The sequence below is a fragment of the Plectropomus leopardus genome, chromosome 6 (assembly GCF_026936395.1).
Source record: "Plectropomus leopardus strain MGB_pleo_1.0 chromosome 6, ASM2693639v1, whole genome shotgun sequence".
NCBI classification, from domain to species: Eukaryota; Metazoa; Chordata; class Actinopteri; order Perciformes; family Serranidae; genus Plectropomus; species Plectropomus leopardus.
This window is the reverse complement of record NC_142181.1, coordinates 20,312,090-20,332,492: the sequence shown is the minus strand read 5'-3', so window position 1 is coordinate 20,332,492 and position 20,403 is coordinate 20,312,090. Positions and strand designations below refer to the sequence as shown.

Below are 20,403 nucleotides of genomic sequence, written 5' to 3'. Positions count from 1 at the left end.
CATTTTTAGAGAACGGGAGGCTGGGGTGGGGTCTGGAGTCAAAGGTAGAGGTTTAGAGAAGCCAAGATAAAAAAGGAAGGGACGGAGGAGAGGAGAAGAAAGCATCTGAGGTCTGTGAGTGGGTGGAGGTGAAGCAGGAGCATCGGGGTCTGAGGAGGTGGGGTGTAGATGTTAGATGCTCAATCAAGCTGTGTGAGGACAGTGTAATTAATCCATTGAAGATGTCTGATTGCAGATGACTTTGGGAATACCAGAGTGGTGGCTGGGCCTGGGGGGAAAAGGGGGGAGGGCAGGAACAAGATGGATGCAGGGATGCAGGGAGTGGAAAAGCGGAAGGGCAAACACAGGGAGAGAGTGAGATTAATTGAGACAAGGGAGATACAGTACCTTTTAAATGAGAAGGATGAGTTTCAGTGACAGTATAAGAAAAGGAAAGAAAGGGAGGAGAAAAGAGAGAATTGATCACGCCAGGGTTAGGTTTAACCATCGCTCACATCACTGTAGGAATAAAGACCTCCACCAGATGTCACATGTATGTAAAGAAAGAATCACGTGGCCTGCTAACTCATCCTGGAGTTTCTCGCTGCTAAAACACTCTCCTACGAGACAAATGAGTGTCTATCCTGTTCTAATGCTAATATGCTTTTAAGGCACTATTAGCCGGCAGAGTTTTGCTTTTATTTAATGGACTATTAATTTGTTTGAATGCATTTCGTCTCGGTGGCTACACTACAGAGTTGGCTTGGCTTTAGCTCTGCTCCTGAACGGCACATGATTTACTTACCCACAGCTATTTGGAGGCTAAGCCTTTATAATCTAATTAAATTTGATAAAGCAGAGTAATCATCAGAGTATTATGGCGAGTACTCATCATACTGATATGGTAATTTTGTTCTATCATGATTGAATGTTTTCATTAAGTGTTTTCTTTTTTTGCATTCATGTTTGAGTGTCTTTACAGCCACTTTGTTGCGGTTGATAGCAAAGCTATTGTTTTCAGCGAGAGAATGACAGTTGATTGTGGTGGATAGTCACAAGGCTCCACCTTTAGCGCGTGCAGTTAGAAAATGCTGACAAAAGTTGAATTCTCTGAGTGTTTGAGTTCTTTCATGCCAGAGGACACAGACTGGATCTTGACATGTTGAAAAGCACTTTTTCCCTCTCTTGAAAATTCAAGTCAAGTGGGTGCCTACACCTGTACAAACAGTGCGGTCTGTAAGTAGAAGGACAGTGACATGTTTTTGTTGTATTGGCTCAGTACTGTTTTTATTTTTTATTTGTTTATATTTTCATTCTCGTGTTGCTTCTGTTTTATGTCTGTAGCTTAAAAAATAATTGTAAAGAACCTGTTAGGAAGGTGCTGTATAAGGTTTAGTACATTAACATTTGGACCAATAACGGAACTGGTTGTGGTACCTGGAATTTGGTATCGGAAGCCAATGGTACCTTTTTGGTATTTTAATTTCTCACAATCAAAATTATGACTATTTTTAACAAGCTGTAGAAATTATGTAGTAGCCTAGAATAAAATACAATCAGACATAGAGTTAATCTTCTGTTCTGTTTCTATTTGTCTGCTTGTGTGTGTATGTGTGTCTGCTCGTCCAGCAATAATAATAGTCAATTAGTTAAATAATATAGTAAAGAAAATAGACCAGACTCTCTCCATGGTCTGTTTCCCGGCTTTGGGGCCCCTCCATGTCTTGTCTGAAGTTGAGCCTGGCAGCTCTGCGGAACTCTGTTGTCGGCTTCAAGGCTTTTGGGCGCTTTGTGGGACTTCCACCACTTGTCTAAACCTAGCATTCTCACTCAGATGTGCTGTCAGGTACCGAAATTTGGCAAAAGTAGATTTAATGTGCATCGGTACTCAGTAGTATTGATGAAATTTAGTGCAAAGCACTGAGTTTGGTAGCCAACCCTAGTTCTGTATTAAACCTAGTTAATCTGGCAAATAGGGTTTTAAATAAAGTTAGTTCCTAAAGAAAATGTACATATTAAAAGGAGCCGTATTTTACATTGTGAGCATATCTATGATTCAGAGTCTGAGCCGGGATTGTCTGTACATGGCTGTCAACATGGAGGTGGCTGAGCTAGTGGCTAGCAGCCAAGAGTGCTAACAGTGCAAACATTGTTAACAATGGAAACAGTGCTGACAGAGCAAAGGGTTGTAATGCAGTGGAGAACCAGAGGGTGGGTGCTGACCGGCACTAGCAAGCATGCTAGGCCTGACCACAACTATCACAAAAAATGATTCGGAAATATCCACAGTGTGCCTCCACAATGCAAAAACAAGAAAATATTATGTCTTGGCATGTGGGAAATTAAAGTTAAATTTGGAATCTGAACTAAACTGAAAACTTGTTGTTGTAGCTGTTTTTGTCCTATCTTTCTTTCTTTTGAACTATTCTGCATCTTTGAGTTGTCCAGGTCCTAGGGGTGGGTAAGGGAAGAGGGTAATAATAATAATAATAATAATATATTACATTGTATGCTATTATCACTCTATAAACACAGCAAGACTTTTCTATCACAGCATTGTAGGTTAGACAATTAGACGATGACACATGCGACAGCGACTTCTCTCACCAGCAGAGAATGGTAACGATTCCAACTATTTACCTGATATGGATGTAAACACCAGTAAAAATTCAAAAGGTCAGCTCTTGAACCTCATTTGAAATCAAATTCTAATTTTAAAAAAAACGTACATTTGTCCACTTGCTAGCATGTTGTTATAAAGATTATGTAGAATTGAACATCTTTTTTCCTCAGATTGTACAGCCTGAGAAAAGAAGATGAAATTTTATGTTCATTTGTGGCTGCACTCTTCCATTTTCCTCCTTGTATTCATTCACAGAAGGAATTACGTTTAATAATTAATGCAAAAAATGCAACCTTTAATACATTCAATGAATAATTGAAAATGAACATGATACTATTTAAATGGATTGCTTTTTATGTATCTGCATGCAAGGAATGGTCAAGGCTTGTGTTTATTAAAATTACCATGGCAACTGTTAGGGAGTTTGCCTTTTCACTTAGTTGATATGCTACAACACTGACCCGCAGGACAATTTACACTCGACGACACTGTTGAAAAATTTAATTTTAAAAATACATTTAACATTTTAACAGACTGATCTAATGAAGTGATTATGACAGAAATTAATTGTAAAACAGTGTCTGTGCAGCAAAGCAACTGTGCACAAAATGCATGTCTGTGCACGCGTGAATATGTATTTATTTACTCTATGTATGCTGTTATTGATAAATAAATATGTTATGTTGCTAAAGAAAAACTTATAAGTGCACAAACATACCTGCCAACATCATGTTACGCTACGCAGCTTCATGACTCACCCCTGGCAGTCATGGCTCGAGCCGCTTTTCTCAATAGCAATCAATATAATTTCTGGTGGAGACTGCAAAGGCCACACGAGGTCTCGAATGGAAATAGTATGAAGAGAAAGGAGGCAAAATAGAAATTAGTGGGGAGAAAGATAAACAGAAAGATGACAGTGTGAGATAGAGCGATAGGCAGATACAGGAAGACTGCAGAGAAAATTGTCCAGAGTGTAGAAAAACAGTGACAGGCAGTGGCAGAGTGGAGGGAGAAATGTAACAGACAGACTCAGGGAGAGCGGGGGAGAGAGAGACAGGCAGAGACAGACAGCGCGAGAGATAGACAGTGACAGAGGGAGAGATAGACGAGCTGTGTGAGGATGCAGAGAGTGTCCCCCTCTCTTGGCTGCTGCCAGAGGCAAACAGACAGCCTCTCTGCTGGTGGAATGCTAATGCAACAAGCTGCTCCTCTCTTGTCTTCCCTCCCTTCTTTACCTTTCTTCTTCTTTAACTCTCCTCTGTGCAGAAAGTTTAGAGACTATAGACACAAGCATAGACTTTGATAATGGAGACCCCGGCGCTTTTATATCATTTGCACTTTGCAGATCTGCTCGTGTCGGTTCTGCAAATAGGGCGCAGGGAGCGTCTACTCATCGGAAAACAAAGATTTTAATGGGAGATTAGTTTTGTGTGTGTGTGTGTGTGTGTGTGTGTGTGTGTGTGTGTGTGTGTGTGTGTGTGTGTGTGTGTGTGTGTGTGTGTGTGTGTGTGTGTGTGTGTGTGTGTGTGTGTGTGTGTGTGTGTGTGTGTGTGTGTGTGTTGAAGGGAATCTTAGATGAGATATTATTTGACCTCCGTCCTGAACCCCCACAAGTCTTATACTGACATCATGTTTGTCTGCAGCTCAGTAGCCATGGCTACCATGGTGTCAGTGGGGGGTCGCCATGTCACGGGCCAATCACAGGTCAGTCAGTCGACCTTTCTCTGTCTGTGTCGCAGTCGGCTGACCTCTGACCCCCCCCAGCCCAAAAGAGAGACACAAAGCAGTTGTTCAGGGACGATAAATGTCTCCTGGCTTTATCGTCCAAGCAGGTTGTTAACTCCCATCATTTAAGACATTCACATCACACACGAGTCAAGACGCCGGTTATTTTTCCTCCCCAACTCACTCACATTTCCCCGATGTGGCGACAGTCATCAGTTCTCAACTTCAGGCAGGACATAACCTTGAGTGGAGCAAGCCGGCTGAGCCTGTCTCCCAACTCCCCCTCCACCCAGTCTGTCTCTCTGTCTGTCTGTCTGTCTGTCTGTGCGGAGATGGCAGCTTCTGAGAAATGGCGGCACACTCTGAAGTGTGATCCATTTAGATAGTGGCGAGGTTCACTCCCTGCTCACACGCACACATGCCTGCACGCCGACGCTAAACACACACAACAAACAAACACACAAACCTGTGTGCACGCCGACACAAAGAAACAGAAACAGATCTCTCTTCTCTCCACGCACACACACACATACACACGGCAGTCTCTTGACATACACTTGCTTGGTTGACAAGTCATCTCAGATAAGCCTGAGTGACAGGTAGGGAGTGTTGACTACTAGTGTGTGTAGAGCGCTCTGCCAGATATCGGCACCTTATGATTATTGTATTATACAGTATTTACTTAATCAGATTATTTACTTTAAAATAACAGTAATTCATTTCTGTCAGATGCAAGCACATTATTTTCTGTGCTCTCTCTGTAAAGTTCATCTTGTGTCGGCTGTATGTTTTTTGAGATGCGGCCTCCCTCTGTTTCATTGTGGTTGTTAATTTCCCTGCCACCTTTTTCTATCTCTGTTCAAACATATTGCACTGCCTCCATCATCTAGAGAGAATCTTGTCACTTTTTTTGGCACCAGATGTATGTTCAAGCTATATTTTGAGGATTCAGGCCTGGTATACCCGCTCGCTTACACTCCCTCCCTCCACTCCTTCTATATCCCCAGGCCTCTCCGCGCTCCATTCCTCTATTTTCTTATCTACTTTCTTCTCCTACTTGCTCCTCTATGTCATTGCCAAATCTCTTCTGTCTGCTCCTCTCTGTCTTCTCTTCTCCCTCCCTCCTACCTCTCTCTGTTTCTTTTACACACCCTCTTCTCTCTCTATCAGTCTCTCTATTCTGTGACTGCTCTGGCTGGTCCCCCTGTGGCACACCGTGTCGTGTCCCTAATTTATTTATAATTAGTGCTCTTTGTCGGGATGCGCGGGGAATGTTAAAGTACACGCCACCTCGCTCTGGGTACAAATGGGCTGGTGTTCCTCCATCCTCTCCGCCCGCCCCAACTGCCCAACCGACACGGCCACTGGGATGGACAGACCTTACATCCCAAACCCAGACTTTTAAAATTATAACGACTCCACAGAGGAGGAGGCTGTGCACTGCAAGAAATCTCCATCTTATCAAGTCTATAAAGGACTCCTAAAAAGCTTATTTTGTTAGAACAAGTTACTGCGAATCATTCTGTACTGAATTTTGTAGTCATTTTCTACAAGCCAGTGTTTGTATCAAGCACTTTTCTGCGCAAAAATCAAGAAAATGCAACTTGATTATGGAAAAAAAAATCTTCACTTTTCCTCCACTTGCAGATTTTTTGAGAAAATAAGAAAAAAAAAATTAATAATAAGGAGAGTTTAAGGCCTGACTGACACCTGCTGAGATACAGATACACATTGTCAGTGCACTCACCTGTGCAACGCCTGAATGCAAAACAGAATAACAAGATGGGACAACATGTAATCTAAAAGTGTAATTTATTAAACATCCTGTTGAATTTTAATGGCCATCACTTGTAAAGTTGAGTTGTTTTGGGGGTTTGAGCTGCAGCAAAAAAAATTATATTTTTTTATCGCACCGTATTAACGTCAACGCTGTCTTTACACATAACGTACATGACCGGGAATGACGGCGCTGACAGGACTCGATGAGTGTGTGTGTGATCAGCCAGGAAGAGCTTTTGTCCTTGGGCTGAGAGGGCACCTGGCTCCTCTTCCCGTCCTTGTGATCTCTCTGTTCCCTCTCTCTCGTGCCGTTCTATCCCTTCTCTATCTGTCTCTTCCTCTCTTCTCTCAGCTCAGATCCCTTCATCCCCCCATCTCGCGCTCTCCCTCTCCTCTGCCCAAGGCGATGCCGTCCTGCAGGCTTTGATCAGGGGGCCAGGGAGGAGAGAGGAAGTGGGTCAGAAAGTTGTGCTGGAGACTGCAGGAGAACAAGGCTGGAATATCGAGTAGGTGAGGCTGGGAGAGGGAGAGAGGGAGAGATGGGGTAATCTAGTGAGAAAGTGATAGAGGGAGAGAGAGGGTGAGATTGTGGGGGAAAAGAGGAGGGAGGGAGTAGGTATAGAGGAAGAGAGGGAGGGGTGAAATGGGGCAACCGTGAGAGGTAGAAGGAGGGAGGCGGGGGCTGCCTGAACTAAAAGAGTAGAAGGAGATAAAAAGAAAATGAAGAGAGCAACAGGAGGAGATAGAGGAGAAGGACGTGGGAAAGGAGAGGTGTCTTCATTTACTGAGAGGGAAAAAAAGACAACACATTTGTCTTGAACGTGATGCTCAGCATTTTAACAGCAGGTTGGAGGATAAAGCCCTGTTTTAACTAATCTACACATTGCAGGACAGATAGTTCAGCTCTGTGTGTGTGTGTGTGTGTGTGTGTGTGTGTGTGTGTGTGTGTGTGTGTGAGTGTGAGTGTGAGTGTGTGTGTGTGTGTGTGTGTGTGTGTGTTGGCCTTTCTGTGTATGTGTGTGTTGCCGGCTATATAGTGCTCGACTGTGGCTCTTTGTTTTTTTTAAAGATCATTAAGATGCATGGTTTATTAATATTCAGATCAAACCATTAATATTCGCCGAGTGTTTCTGCTCTCCTTGTGTCGTCAGCTCACCTGGGACTGGGGAGGGCAGAGGGGGGAAGAATGGAGGAGCGAGGTGGGGTGGGGTGGGGTGGGGTGGGGAGGGATAGGAGGAAGAGGGAGAAGGGGTGGGGGCAAAAGATAGAGTGATTTAGTGGGACTTGTGGAGATGAGGGGAGCAGAAGGTACAGTAGAGGTGGTGGAGGTCCTGTGAGGGGTCGGGAGTATTGTGATGGACAATCTGGCCTGGGCGGGGCTGCGGAGCGGGGGGATGGAAGGTTGAGGTGTTTGGGGGGGTCCACCGCTGGGACTGTGAGGTGAAAGGGGTGAGGGATTTTAGGGGAAAGCAGGGGAGCAGAGGGGGTTTGGTTCTGGAGTAATTGGGCCAATGGGAGGCTAACCATAACACACACACATGCACATACATTAAACAATACAAAAACGCACATGTTTATGTGCACTTTTAGATACACACATACAGATTTATATGCACACAGTCACACAAATATATATTTGTATGTGCAAGGGTGTAGACTTCTTTTCAACATTAGGAGAGGACACATGAAACGGGGGAGTTTGGGGGTCCTTAGACTTAATTTTCTGCTTTCTGTTTTTATGCACTAATTTGTGCATTTTCTATATCAAATTAGGGTGTAAATGCCTTTAATTTAAAATAAAAACCCTCTGATTCTTCCATGTTTCTATTCAAAAGGGTAAAGGCACATGTTGTAAATATTGTGGGGGACATGTCCCTTATGTCACCCCCTGAAATCTACATCTATGGCTAAGTAAATAATAAATGCACACACGCACATCCACACACACTTTACTTGTATTTCTAAGCACATGCAAATGTCATTGAACACAAACACTTAGTGACTACATGCCCTCAAAAGCTTCATATACCCACATTTTGCACTGCAACTAATGATTGTTTTAATTTTTGGTTAATTTGTTGATTATTTTCCAAATTCATCAAAACATTTGGTTTAAAACAAAAAAAGTCAGAAAATCACGAAAAAGGTTTGTCTGACCAACAGTCAAACAGTCAAAATATTTTATAGCGATACTTGGTCAGTGGCCCTAAATGTCAAGCCACAGTGCTCTTGGTACCTCTCCAGTGTTGGTTTTGGATGTTAGGGATAGCATGTCAGTTCTCATTACATCCATTGTGTCTTTTCAAAATAAACTTCCTTTTTCACAATAAATACACCGTTTTGGCCCGTTAAATGCATGCATATCTTTTCAAAATAAACTTCAAACGTTGGTAAAACATTACTTTATGGGTTTACTTCCTTAGATTTAGGCAACAAAAGTACGTGGTTAGGTTTAGAATATTTAAAAATTTTTTAAAAGATTTTAAAAAATCCAGGGTAAAGGTTAGGATTTAGGGTTAGGGATCGGGGGGAGTTAAGGTTTGTAAACAAACGTAATGCAGCATCCCATGACATACATCAATGACTTCACGTGACATACTACACTTGACTAACATGCTACACATAGTTGCACACTACTTTAGTAAAATAACTATTTTCTTTTGGTTTCACACAAGAAATGAACAGCAGTCTCCCGGGGGAAAGTCCGAAGTTTGTTTGACCCATCCAACACACCTCTCACCTGCCCTAGGCGGACTTTCTCACTTTTTTCGTGATTACCGTTGCTGGGAACATAAAAAAATGCCACCGCCCACTGCGTCCTATACTGCTGCTGAAGGGTCCCTCTGTGCGTCAGTATCTGAAGCCAAGGGTCGTTAACTAAGCGTCGGTTTTTGACAAGTTCAGAGTAGAACCAGATTGAAAATCCTCACATTTAAGATGCTCCAACCAGTACTTTAGTTTGATAAATGACCTTTAGGACGATTAATTGGTTATCTAAATCGTCTTTTTATTTTGTCTATCTAATAAATGTATCAGCTCATTGTTTCAGCTCTGTACTCACATTCAAGTACACGCACTTCATTGCTCTCTGTAAGCATACATGTAGCCACGCACACACAGCGAGCTCTCCAGTCAGCTACAGATACACTCAGGCATGCACAAAAGCGGACAGCAAATTAAAGTGGTAATTACTTTTAAGCTCAGAAAGGTGAAGGATTGTATGGCAGGGAGCAATGGGTCACTGTTGAATAGAGAATAGCGGAGCAGGCAGACAGTGTGAAAGGCCGATATGCATCTCAATGAAATATGGAGGAGCATACTCAACAAAAGGCGAAATGGCTCCTTAATGGCCACATGCCCTCAAAGAATTATTGTCTGATAGATTTGGAATATTATCTACTCTATGGCAGTTATCTTTAAACACCCTTTTATACTTATCATATGTGTGAGCTGCTGAGGGGAAGGTGAGGAAAACGTTGTGTTCTGCTAGGCTAAATTTTCATAGTCTTAAATACTTCCCTGACAGCAACCAGCTGTGGAGAAGTGTTTCATTTATCAACAGAAACAGATGAAAACAAATTATTTTTAATGGTGCTGGAATTACTACATCATATCAATACCATCAAAGACAAACATTATTTCAAACAGATTTGTATCAAGGTTTCCTTTGAATTTAAGGCTATTCCTGCAATCTATCCTATGTTTTACTTCCTAGTACAAGAAAAGATAAAACAATACTGCATCCTACACTTCATATAAAGTAACCTACCTTTATTTTGGTCTAGCAAGTACTTCCCAAGATTACTAAACTGATTTTGATGTGTTAAATTGGTAGCCTTCCCCTTTAAATTGCCTCTATGAAAATATACTAATTACTATGTGACCATCAGGAACAAATCCTCTCTTTATTATTCAGGAGTTGAAATATTATTTGGAAAATTGGTCAACTTAAACTAGTCGATTTAGAAAAGCGGATCTGACGAGAATGCAGTTTCATGTGGTATTTTATTTTCCTCAGCCAAAAGAGGATTCATTTTTGAAATGTTGACTGGTTTTTCTTTGTGTGGTCTGTAAATTCAGTTTACTGTATGTTAAAATCAATCATCAATATGTATATGTCTGATGTAGCAGGGTCTATTTTGGGAAGTATTTCAGCAGAGCAGCATCATTTTCATTCACTGCACAAACACAGAGTGTTTTAGCTGTAAAGAGTCTGCCAGTTTTCACCGTGTTTACTTTCCACAGACACAGACAGCAGTCTGTGGTAGTTCAGAAGACACAGAGTAAATGTGATTAATGCTGAACATTAAACTGCCACATGTAACCACATGACTAAATGAGTCACCTATGAATACTTAAAAAGACCTTTTTTATTTATTTGAAAAAAATTTTTAACTTTGAACCGCATCTTATATTTTGCCAGCTCAGGCATCATTGTTGTATTAGTTAAGAATGTATTTAATTTTGTTCTACTACTGTTTCCAATAGCAAAAAAGATCATTACAACTTAATTTTTATTCATTCTTTAAAATTCAGTTCAGTTTTTGCCTACTTTCAGAGGTGGAGTAAGTGAGTAATACTCGTAAAAGAATATTTGACCCCCCAAAGATCATTTGTATTTCAAACTACTCACCCCATGTTACCTTGAATTTGAGAAAAAAAATGTTTTTCTAGCAAGCCTCGACGATAAACGAAGAAACCAAAACAAAAGCAGTACTTGATGAATTGCAGTAAAGGGGAGCTACTTTTAACAACAGTATTACTACATCAAAACATCTGTTTAAAAACCCTCATACGGTTGGTTTATTTTACTTACAAACAAATATCTAATGAAATACAATGCTTGTATTGATCAGGCTGTTCAACAAAATCCACAGTAGTAACAAAAGCTTTGCCTTGTTCAGCTACAATTAGTTAATAATAAGAAACCTGAAAAGGGCTCCCCTGCAGAATGAGTCATTTTAGTTTTAATTATGTTTTACTTTGACTACTTATTACTTTTACTTAAACAAGATTTTAAATTGTGGACTCGTAATTGAATATTTTTGTGTGGGCTGTTGGTATTGCTTCTTTATTGAAGTCAAGAATCTAAGTATTTCTACCATCACTGGTCTCTTTGAACTGTTTCTGAAAAAGGCAGTTTGCTGTCACTACATCGAACTGACCACAGCCGATAGCATGTGTAGACAGGCGGAGAAACAAGGCCAGACATGGGTGTGACTGTCTCGCTGACTGCAACAGTCGTCACACGCTATTCCACATGCATGTGCAGACAGACACACACACACACACACACACACACACACACACACATAAAAACACACACACTGACTAAGGATTTTTCCTCTTATTTACCCACTCGGTTCAATTACATTTCTCATCCATCAGGCCGGGTTAATTCACCAGCCTGAGGTTGTAGTTTTTCTTACTTCGAGGAGCACCCTGATTTGTGAAGGGAACACCTGTAATACTGCTCCGCGAGGCAAGCCTCCGGTACTAAACTAAGCCTGTGAGGGCTCAAACACACACACTGACACACACACACACAGTCAGATATTCCCTGCAAGTCTCCTTCAAGGACGCCTGGGGAAGACTTGGAGGACAAAATCACACACTCCCTCTCCCAGTGTCTCAGACGCGCTGCACTTCTAATGCAGACAGAAAGCCTCCTCCAAAGAGACTAGGCACACACAAACTCTCTCCCGCGCAGACACACAGTTACACTCACACACACTTAAGCACACAAATACCCTGAAAGGCCCTTCCACCTTCCCATCTATGTGAGAAAAGCAGGACATTTTCTGTTTGTGTTGTTTCTCTTATTGTCGCGCTCTCCTGCTCTCAGCTGTTTCAAGCTGTTGAGTGTGTGTGTGTGTTTGTGTGCGTGTGTGTGTGTGTGTGTGTGCGTGCGCACAAAGTGGCAGGGGCTCACTGGGACTCTTTGACGACCTCATTCACTCCCTTCTTCTCCCCCTCGGCCTCACCATAGCCGACATGCCCAACAATGAGGCGGGAGGGTGGGAGTCGGACAAAAAAAAAAAAACACTGAATGCGTCTTCATTTGCCTGAACTTTTCACACGTCTTTTCCCTTTTGTTGCCCACTGCTCGTTCACTACAGTGCTGCGAGCCGCTCGGTCAGTTTCCGCTGGCAAGACAGCCAACCAAAGTAGCACCCCCCCCCCCTCCCCTCTTCTGACACCCCTCTTCCCTCCTTTCCACAATGTTAAGCCCATTTTTAGCTTGACATAATCTGAAATGGTACTTAAGTGAATTTATGTCTACCTCAGTGCATTAACTTCTGCTATTTCCTCCTTTATGTTGCTGTTTTTTTTTTTTTTTAGTGGGTGCAGCGACTGGAGGGAGCAAGAGGGAGGGAGAGATTTGAAACTCAGACCACGGAGTAGACAGCCTATCAGTATTCAGTAGAGAAAGTGAGTGATGGAGGGAGAGAGAGAGACGGAGAGGGAGAGAGAGAAAAAGGAGGAGGGGGTGATGTATCAATATTCTGAGTAGTGTTTGAGGGCAAGGGGAGCGAACAGAGGAGAGGGGGAAGGGGGAGAAGGGGGGGGAGATTGGTGGGAGAGAGAGTACTTGAGTGAGTCTCTGAGTGTGATTATTTGTTCACGTATATGCTCGCATGTGTGTGTGCGCATCTGATCGTATGTGTATGGGATTGTGGGTGTGTGCACATGTTGACTATAGGTTGTACATGTAGTACATACAGTCAGCCAGTGGAGGAATGTGATTAAATACAATTACTGAAGCGATGCGCAGTATTGAGGTACTGTACTTTACTTGAGTATTTCCATTTTATGCTACTTTATACGGTATGTCAGAGTTGAAAATTTAAACATTTATTAGCAGAACCCATGTTAAATATGTTAGACCATCAAGCCCTACTGGCCATTGCTAAGAGAGGTCGGCCTTTTTTTATTCTTAAGTAAGGGCAGACAAATTATGCCTCGAACCGGCCCATCTCATTATCAAGTTTTATCCAAAGTTTTGTCTTGTATGATTAAGAGGACCAATCAGGCTTCATGTAAGGCCACAGCTAATGCATAAATTAATATCACAAGTTGACTAAATGTTTCAGATGTGTCAACAACAAGTAGTGGGAGGTTTTGTGGTCTCTTTAGATGTGAAGAAGGCCTTAGACCGTTTCCAAAAAGCATCTTAAATCTAAAGGTCTCTAAGCCAATGGTCAGCCATTGGTGAGGACCTGTTGCCCTAGTTTTTGCGATGTGTCCCACAATATTGCCACTGGTTAGCCACTGGTTAGCCCCTGTCGGCTTATTTTTTGGCTGATTCAGCATGTTCAGCTGAATTGGCGTCAAACCTGGAGGAGCTCGGTGATGAATGACATCGCTCTGCTTAGTACATAAAAGGAGAAATGGAAGTGAGAAGAGAAAACAAGCGGCTGAAATCAAGAGTGGGTGCAACTGAGACAGATTTATTGGAAACATGATGTTTTTAGTCATGGAGATCTTTAGCAGAAGCTGTTTGTAATGGTTTGTTATTGTTCGCTAGCTACATGGTAAAGTATCCTTTGTTTTTTTAGCATCAGATTGTGTTGTTAATTTAAGTGGCTAAAAAGCATCTTAAATTTGTCCTGTTGGGTTTCGGGATATCCTTTTTAACGATGAATACAGATAAACGCTGCCTGCTGGTTTGGAGTTATTCCTCTCATGCAGGTGCAGAACATGCTAACTGGCAGTCGGCTGAAGTCTTTGTGGTGTGTTTAGGTGCAAATTTTTTGCAAAGACACAGGTGATGTCAGACATAACAGTCAGCCTTTGTCGCCACAGGTTCACTGATATAAGTTTGGGCCTTAAAGGTGACCTGTGGAGTAAAAAAAAAAAAAAAAAAAAAGTTTCCATTCATTGTCACTCACCAAAATGCACCGTGTGAATCCTTGAGCGCTGACAAATGTGTTTCCTCCATCATAAAAGTCACGCCCTCATAAATTCAGCATTGTTTACATCCATGTTTACTAGTTTGCAGCCTTCTTCCTCTCTGCCTTTGTTGGCACATTGCAGCATATCCTGATGTGTTATCGCCACCTGTAGATTAGAGGAATTGTGTGAAACCTTTGGAAGGAGTCTACGGTGACATCAGCGTGTGTTGAAGGTTCTTTATATTCATCCAATAACAGTGGCAGACACAACCAGTGGTGTTGGTGATGGATACAGACGGTCCAGAAATGTTGAGGTTCTGAGTGGCATCAGATCAGAGTGCCCACTGTCTCCGCTGCCGTTTGAACTAACGATTTAGCCATTAGTTGAGGTAATAATTTTTGTTTTCCCTCAGAAGTAAAGGCAGAAATAAAAAGACATTGTTGTGTCTCAGTTTGAATACTTCTGTCAGCACACATTCATGTAATACACTATGTATGTAATGTATTTGTACTTTGCCTAGTGCATGAATCTGGATAGGGTATTGTCTCAAATCAAACACTGTTGTTATGCACTTATCAGAAATGTCAATTGCAACAGTTAACCTTAACTTCCTTTTTGGACGGTTGGATGGAGCAGTATTCCAGCAGCATTTGTCACACACTAAAATATCTGCTGGCTTGTTTGCTTGTTTAGCAGAGCAGCCGCAACTGCAGTCACTATTTCTCAGTCACTATTTTCAAAAGTTTGGTGATCCCCATCTTCTTGTATGTAACCAAGATAGCGACCATTGAGGGTGAGAAGTGCACAGTGGTCCCCACTCAACTCTCTGACCGTTATGATTACACCACGTGATTGTGACATGAGGGAGTGACTGTCACATTTGGTTTTCTACAGACAAATTTGTTTTTTTCTTTTAATCTTCTTGTGACCTTTCTTAACCGAGTAGCTGCTGTGACTACATCTAACTAAAGCTTGATATTGGTGGCAGAGTTAGTGTTGGTTGACTTGGATTGGGTGAATAAATTGAACCTTGAACAGATCACAAACCGGTTGATATGAATTAGGTCTGTAACACTTTTGTCAGGCTGACTGACTGAATGATATCAGACTTCCAACAGGGCATCAGATACAGGTTGTTTTGGAAGACAAAGAAATATGTTGAGTTTTAAATTTAGTCCGGAGAGTTTGCCTGACAGTACTTAACATTTTTCTGATGGACCCAAATTGCAAAGCCCCATTAGTCAGAAAAATGTCCAATTAGACTGAAAGCCCATTTTTCTTACAGCTTACCCCAAAAAAAAAAAACACCCATTGCTCCTAAACCCCGTTTCCTTAACAGTACACACTCCCTGCAGTTAGTTTCAGTTTTCCAGCAGCCTCTGAGCCACCAAACTCACCGAACTGTACCCGCTTTTCCAGCAACTTTTGTGTCACCAAATGTGGCATATTAAGCCAAAACATATTCTTTTACAAACCATTCGTGTTTTTTTTTTTGTTTTTTTTTTTAGGTGCAATGGACGTTTGTTTGGAGGATAACAGATTATTAGACGCTACTGCAGAATAATGCAGCTTAGACATTTGGGGCAGTCAAAACTTTGAGCAGTCCCCTGTTGGGACAAAAATGTTACCCACAGGGTAAAACATTAAACTTAATGATTGAAACTTTTTTTTTTTTGGTTAGTCAGAGGAAGTCTCCAGGAATTAATGTAAATCAACGTGATTGACAGAAACAAGTTTCTGTGTGTTTTACTGGACAGCAGTCACAGTTTACAAAACATGTGGATGTGATGGAATCTCCCACTTGTTTCAGTGCCCCCCCCCCCCTCACTTTTACTCTGGCTGCTAATCAGCATTTGAAAGGCAGCTTTGACAGTGAGAAAGAAAGTGAGGGGGGCACAAGGAGGTGGGGGTAAACGAAAGCATGAGACACAGCGAGTTAGGGAGCGAGAGCCAGAGAGAGACTGAGGCGAGGGGCTGTACAAGCATGCCTTTTATATTTACTAGTGACTGAGAGAGAGAGAGAGAGAGAGAGGAGAGAGAGAGGGAGAGAGGGAGCAGCTGAAGGCAGAGACAACTGGTGTGCACGGCTTTCCCAAGAGGAAATGAAAAGAAAGAAGCTCAGCGAGGAGAGTGAATGAGTGAGCGGGAGAGAGGAAGGGTGGGAGGGAGCATGCCGACTGGAGAGAGGCAGAGAGAGAGAGACGTAGTGAGGGAGAGAGAGCGAGAAAGAGATTCTCACACTGGCTGTGTCCTAATCCGAGTCCATCTCCAAGAAGCAGCGGAGCAGAGTGTTGGTGAAGTGAGTCTGAGAGCCAAGGAGAGCTACATCAGCTAGCTCCACTCACACACAGAAACGCACACACATACACACACACACACACTCTTTCTCTCCCTGTCTTTCTCTCCCTCTCTCTTACACACACACACATGCAACGGGAGTCCACGATGTGTCCGGCTGCACGGCCACGGCTTTTGTGAAAGTGAGGGGATTGACGCTGCCCCCGTCCCAGCCCCCTCGGCTCACACACACAGTGTTTGTTTGCTGTGTTTAAGCCCAAGGTGCTGTGGAGGTGGTGTGGTGGGGGGGCACCGCCAGGGCAGAGCAGGGGCTTCGGAGAGGAGGAGGAGGAGGAGGAGGAGAAGAAGAAGAAGAAGAGGAAGAAGGAGACAAAGTGGATCAGATCAACAGCGGCAGACTGAACGCTGGAAATGCCCGTCAGGTGAGTAGATAATGGATCTAACAACTTATGGTCAACACACACACACGCACGCATTAATGTACGCACAAGCTCTCACTCTCTTGCTTGATTTTCTCACACACGTGCTGGACACACACACAGGCATGCATGCAAAGCTATAAAGTTATCACCTTTTATCCTTAATTTTGCTGTTAGTTTAAAATGATGTGATTGTTACGTCTTAAGAAAAAAAATCCCGATAAAAGTGAATTTGTGCTTTTTTTGGTAACTTGTTAAATTTACATCTGACATGTTTTTCTTTTTCCCTGAGATAAAATGTCAGCATGTATGCAGCGGCGTTAACTTTTTGCTGAGTCTTATTAAGGACTGAACAGACGTAATACACAATTATGACATTAATTTGATAAAATTGGCATGTCAGGAATTAGAAGTAATTTTTTTTCTTAAATAATTTTTAAACTGAGAATAAAGGAATAAGAGATTTGTTTACTTTACTTAATAGTGCCTCTTTTTTACTGTTCATTTGAGTACAGAAAATACAAAGATAAATGTACCGATTTTAGCATAAAAGTATATATTATGATATATTGTAAATCAATATTGATTCTTCATTTGATCAGATAATTAGACCAAATGTTTGCTCCTTCTTGAAAGTACCATTACTGCTTTTAAACAAAGTTCTTGATGAAACATTTTCACTGCAACCCTTTGCTTTGCAGATAATTATCTAAATTTATGTGTTGTGCTCACTGACTGCAGTAATACCGGCCCGACACTTTCTTATAGCTTTGCATGCATGTGTATGTGTGTGTGTTTGCATGTGTTGGACTTTTGAGATACCAGAGGCGGAGAGTGGGAGTCTGCATGTCCGTCTCCACCTGCAGAGGCAGAATTGGTCACAGTTTACTGGCTTAGTAACATTCGGTGCCTTCAGGGTGTTTGCAGCAGGTGGTCCAAATTGGCAGAATGACTGTGACAAACGCACAGTGTTTTCTGCCGCTGTAAAGTAAATAACAACATCAAACCATCACATAGTGATTTTGAGTTTTCCAGGTGTTTTTTTCTTTTTCATAATTTGCAGTTATTGTGGGTGGAGGATAGTCGCATGAACTAAAAGCCAGAATAGTTGTTTTCACAAAGGAGAAAAGTGTGTGTTTGGGTGTGTGCAAATGTTAAGGTATTTGTATGACTTCCTGCAAGATTCCATATTTGCAAGCGAACATCTGCGTCTGTCCATATGTAGATACTTCTGATTCAAACCAGCTGAATGTTTCTCTAAAATCTGTGCTATAAATTCTGCTGTGTTTCGTGCACGGCCAGCAGCATCATTTGCACACACACCTGCTGAGATAGCAGGTGTTTTAGATAAATTCAAACCAAATGACTACCTGCAGCACAGAGTCACTCTTTCAGGTGTCAGAGTGTTTCTGTTCGGGAAAGGAGTAACTGTCCGTACTTTTATGTAATCCTTCAGTTTTTAGTAACTTACTAAAAAACAAGCAAGCAAAAGTTGTTTTTTTTTCAAATTCTTTTTCCAGCTTTTCTACATTTCTACTCAACTTTCGACATTGCTTCAATAAAGAGAAGCAAAGTAAGCAATGCTGACACGAAACAGGGTCAGACCGTGTCATCACATGTCCGTGGTACAGTTTATACCCCGGCACGCTGAGCAACTAAGCCTCTCCATCCGTTCCAGTTCTTGCATGTGCAGGACGCTTTGGTCGTGACCCGAGTTTAGGCCTTTTTATTCAACCCAGACGCGGGTTCCTTCTTTGGCTTTTGGGTTTAAGGAGCTTCGGTTCATGCCAACAGGCGACTTTGTGACAGAGCCTGATTTGGATTACTTTGTGAGAGTGAGAGTGTCGGCAGCAAAGTGTCCCGTTTGAGGACGGCAGATGAAACGCGGTTAAAATTAATTTGAAGTTAATAAAGGTTGTTGGAGCTGTTTTTCTGTGAGCGAGTAGACGCTTTTATTTTGCTTCACCTTGAAAGATGAGCGTTGACTTGTTTCTATGCAGTTAGATGAACATCTGGTTTTCTTTGCCAGTTAGTAATATTTTCTGCATTGATTTTGTGTGAATGTTGATCACAGGAGCATATAAATTAATATCAGTATTGTATAAATGTATCTTTGTTGGCAGACAGTCACTTTGCATGACTCATTGACAAGTTCTCAGGTAGACAGATGCCTCACCTCTCCCTCCCTTCCTCTTTCTCTTCCTCTCTTGATATTTTTGTCTCTCTCTGTTGCTCTCTTACACACACACACACTAAGGTGGTCAGTGTCTAGCGTGTTGACAGACAGCCGCTCACACACGTCTTGCTCCCACCGTGCGTGCATGTGTGTGTGTGCGTGAAGAGCGTTGACAGACAGTGTGTGGGTCTGTGACAGAGGGTGTCAGCGCAGTGTCAGGGAGATGTGTTTAGTGTCACACTCTGCTGACCTGATCTCCGGTCGGACTGTCCACTCCGGCCCCGCTGTGGCTCCTTACATAACCCCCGCTGTCATTCACACGCCGGCCTAAAGGCATCCACCAGGCTGCGCACACGCTCACACACACACACACACACATACGCAGTCTCAGTGGCGTGCACGCGATGTATAGGAATCCACAGTCACTTTCCGTCTAAATGGAACGACAGATCAGGTGCAAATACTCCTCGCAATCCCGCTTTCATGTCTTCTTCTTGCCGTGCAATAAAGCACAAGTTTCATAAATTATCTGTAAATATTCAAACAAAGCGTCCAGCTCTGAGCAGTGTGTGGGAATACAGCGTGAGGCCAGCGGGTATCCTGGTTTCCCCAGTGTGCTACAAGACACCTACACAACTTGTGCAACTCTTATCAAGAGTTTGACTCTGCTCTGAGCTCTGACATTTGCACCATGCTAATTGATGTCTGTATTAGCATGTGGACATCTCCGTGCTGGTATGCAGAATGAGAGCGTGCTTTCAAGTCCAACTATTCAGTGCAAATGTTGGTGTGTGTGTGTGTGTGTGTGAGTGTGTTGGAGAGAGTGAATGACCCTGTGTGCTGTGCTTTGGCCTGTGGTTATTTGGAGGTCAGTGCTGATGTGGTCTCTGCCTGCAGGAGTGGATTTACCATCCTCTGCCTTATAGAGACCTGCATCCACTTAGCTGACTCTTCCACAGTCAGAGGGAGAAGTTTCTGCCGTCTTTCAACCTCTCTCTGTTTGTTCACAAGAAACTTATAAACTGTATATTATCAGTATTCTCTTTTACATGTGACCGCATCGGCACTCCTTTTGTGAAAGTGCACAAAACAAGAAGCTTTTATCGTTGACTTTCCCGTAAGTCCCGCTTTAGTCACCTTTAGCCCAGCCTCACATCAGGGTCAGGGTATTTAACCCCAGAATAGATTACAGCTGTTACTTTGACCCAGAATGTTTCCTTTCAAGCAGGAGAGTCGATGATGGACTGAACCTTTATCCTTTGTGCATTTCTTTTTATTGTTTATTTGATTCTCAGAGTTACATACTTTTAGTATGTTGTTCTTTATTTTGTATTTAGACATTTTAGGTGGCCTCAGGAACCATGTTTAATGCTCAGCTCTTCATATTGTTAGGGTTAGGGTTTAATTTTTGCCCCTATTATGCTATAACTCGTACTGCATCTCTGTATAGTTGTTAACCCTTTGAAACCCACGCAAGTTGGCTTGATTTCTGCAAATTATGGCAGGAA

At 42.3% G+C, this 20,403-nt stretch overlaps 1 protein-coding gene across 2 annotated transcripts in view; it reads left to right on the top strand.

Moving 5' to 3' along the window:
* Positions 1-20,403, top strand: part of npas1 (neuronal PAS domain protein 1) — a 74,872-nt gene that overhangs the window by 14,385 nt on the left and 40,084 nt on the right. The window contains exon 4 of one of the 2 annotated variants that reach the window (XM_042486740.2): positions 16,556-16,722. The exons of the other annotated variant lie outside the window; for it this stretch is intronic. The gene's annotated coding sequence lies outside the window, so the exon portion shown is untranslated. The remainder of the gene's footprint in view (positions 1-16,555; positions 16,723-20,403) is intronic. 2 annotated transcript variants of the gene reach the window in all.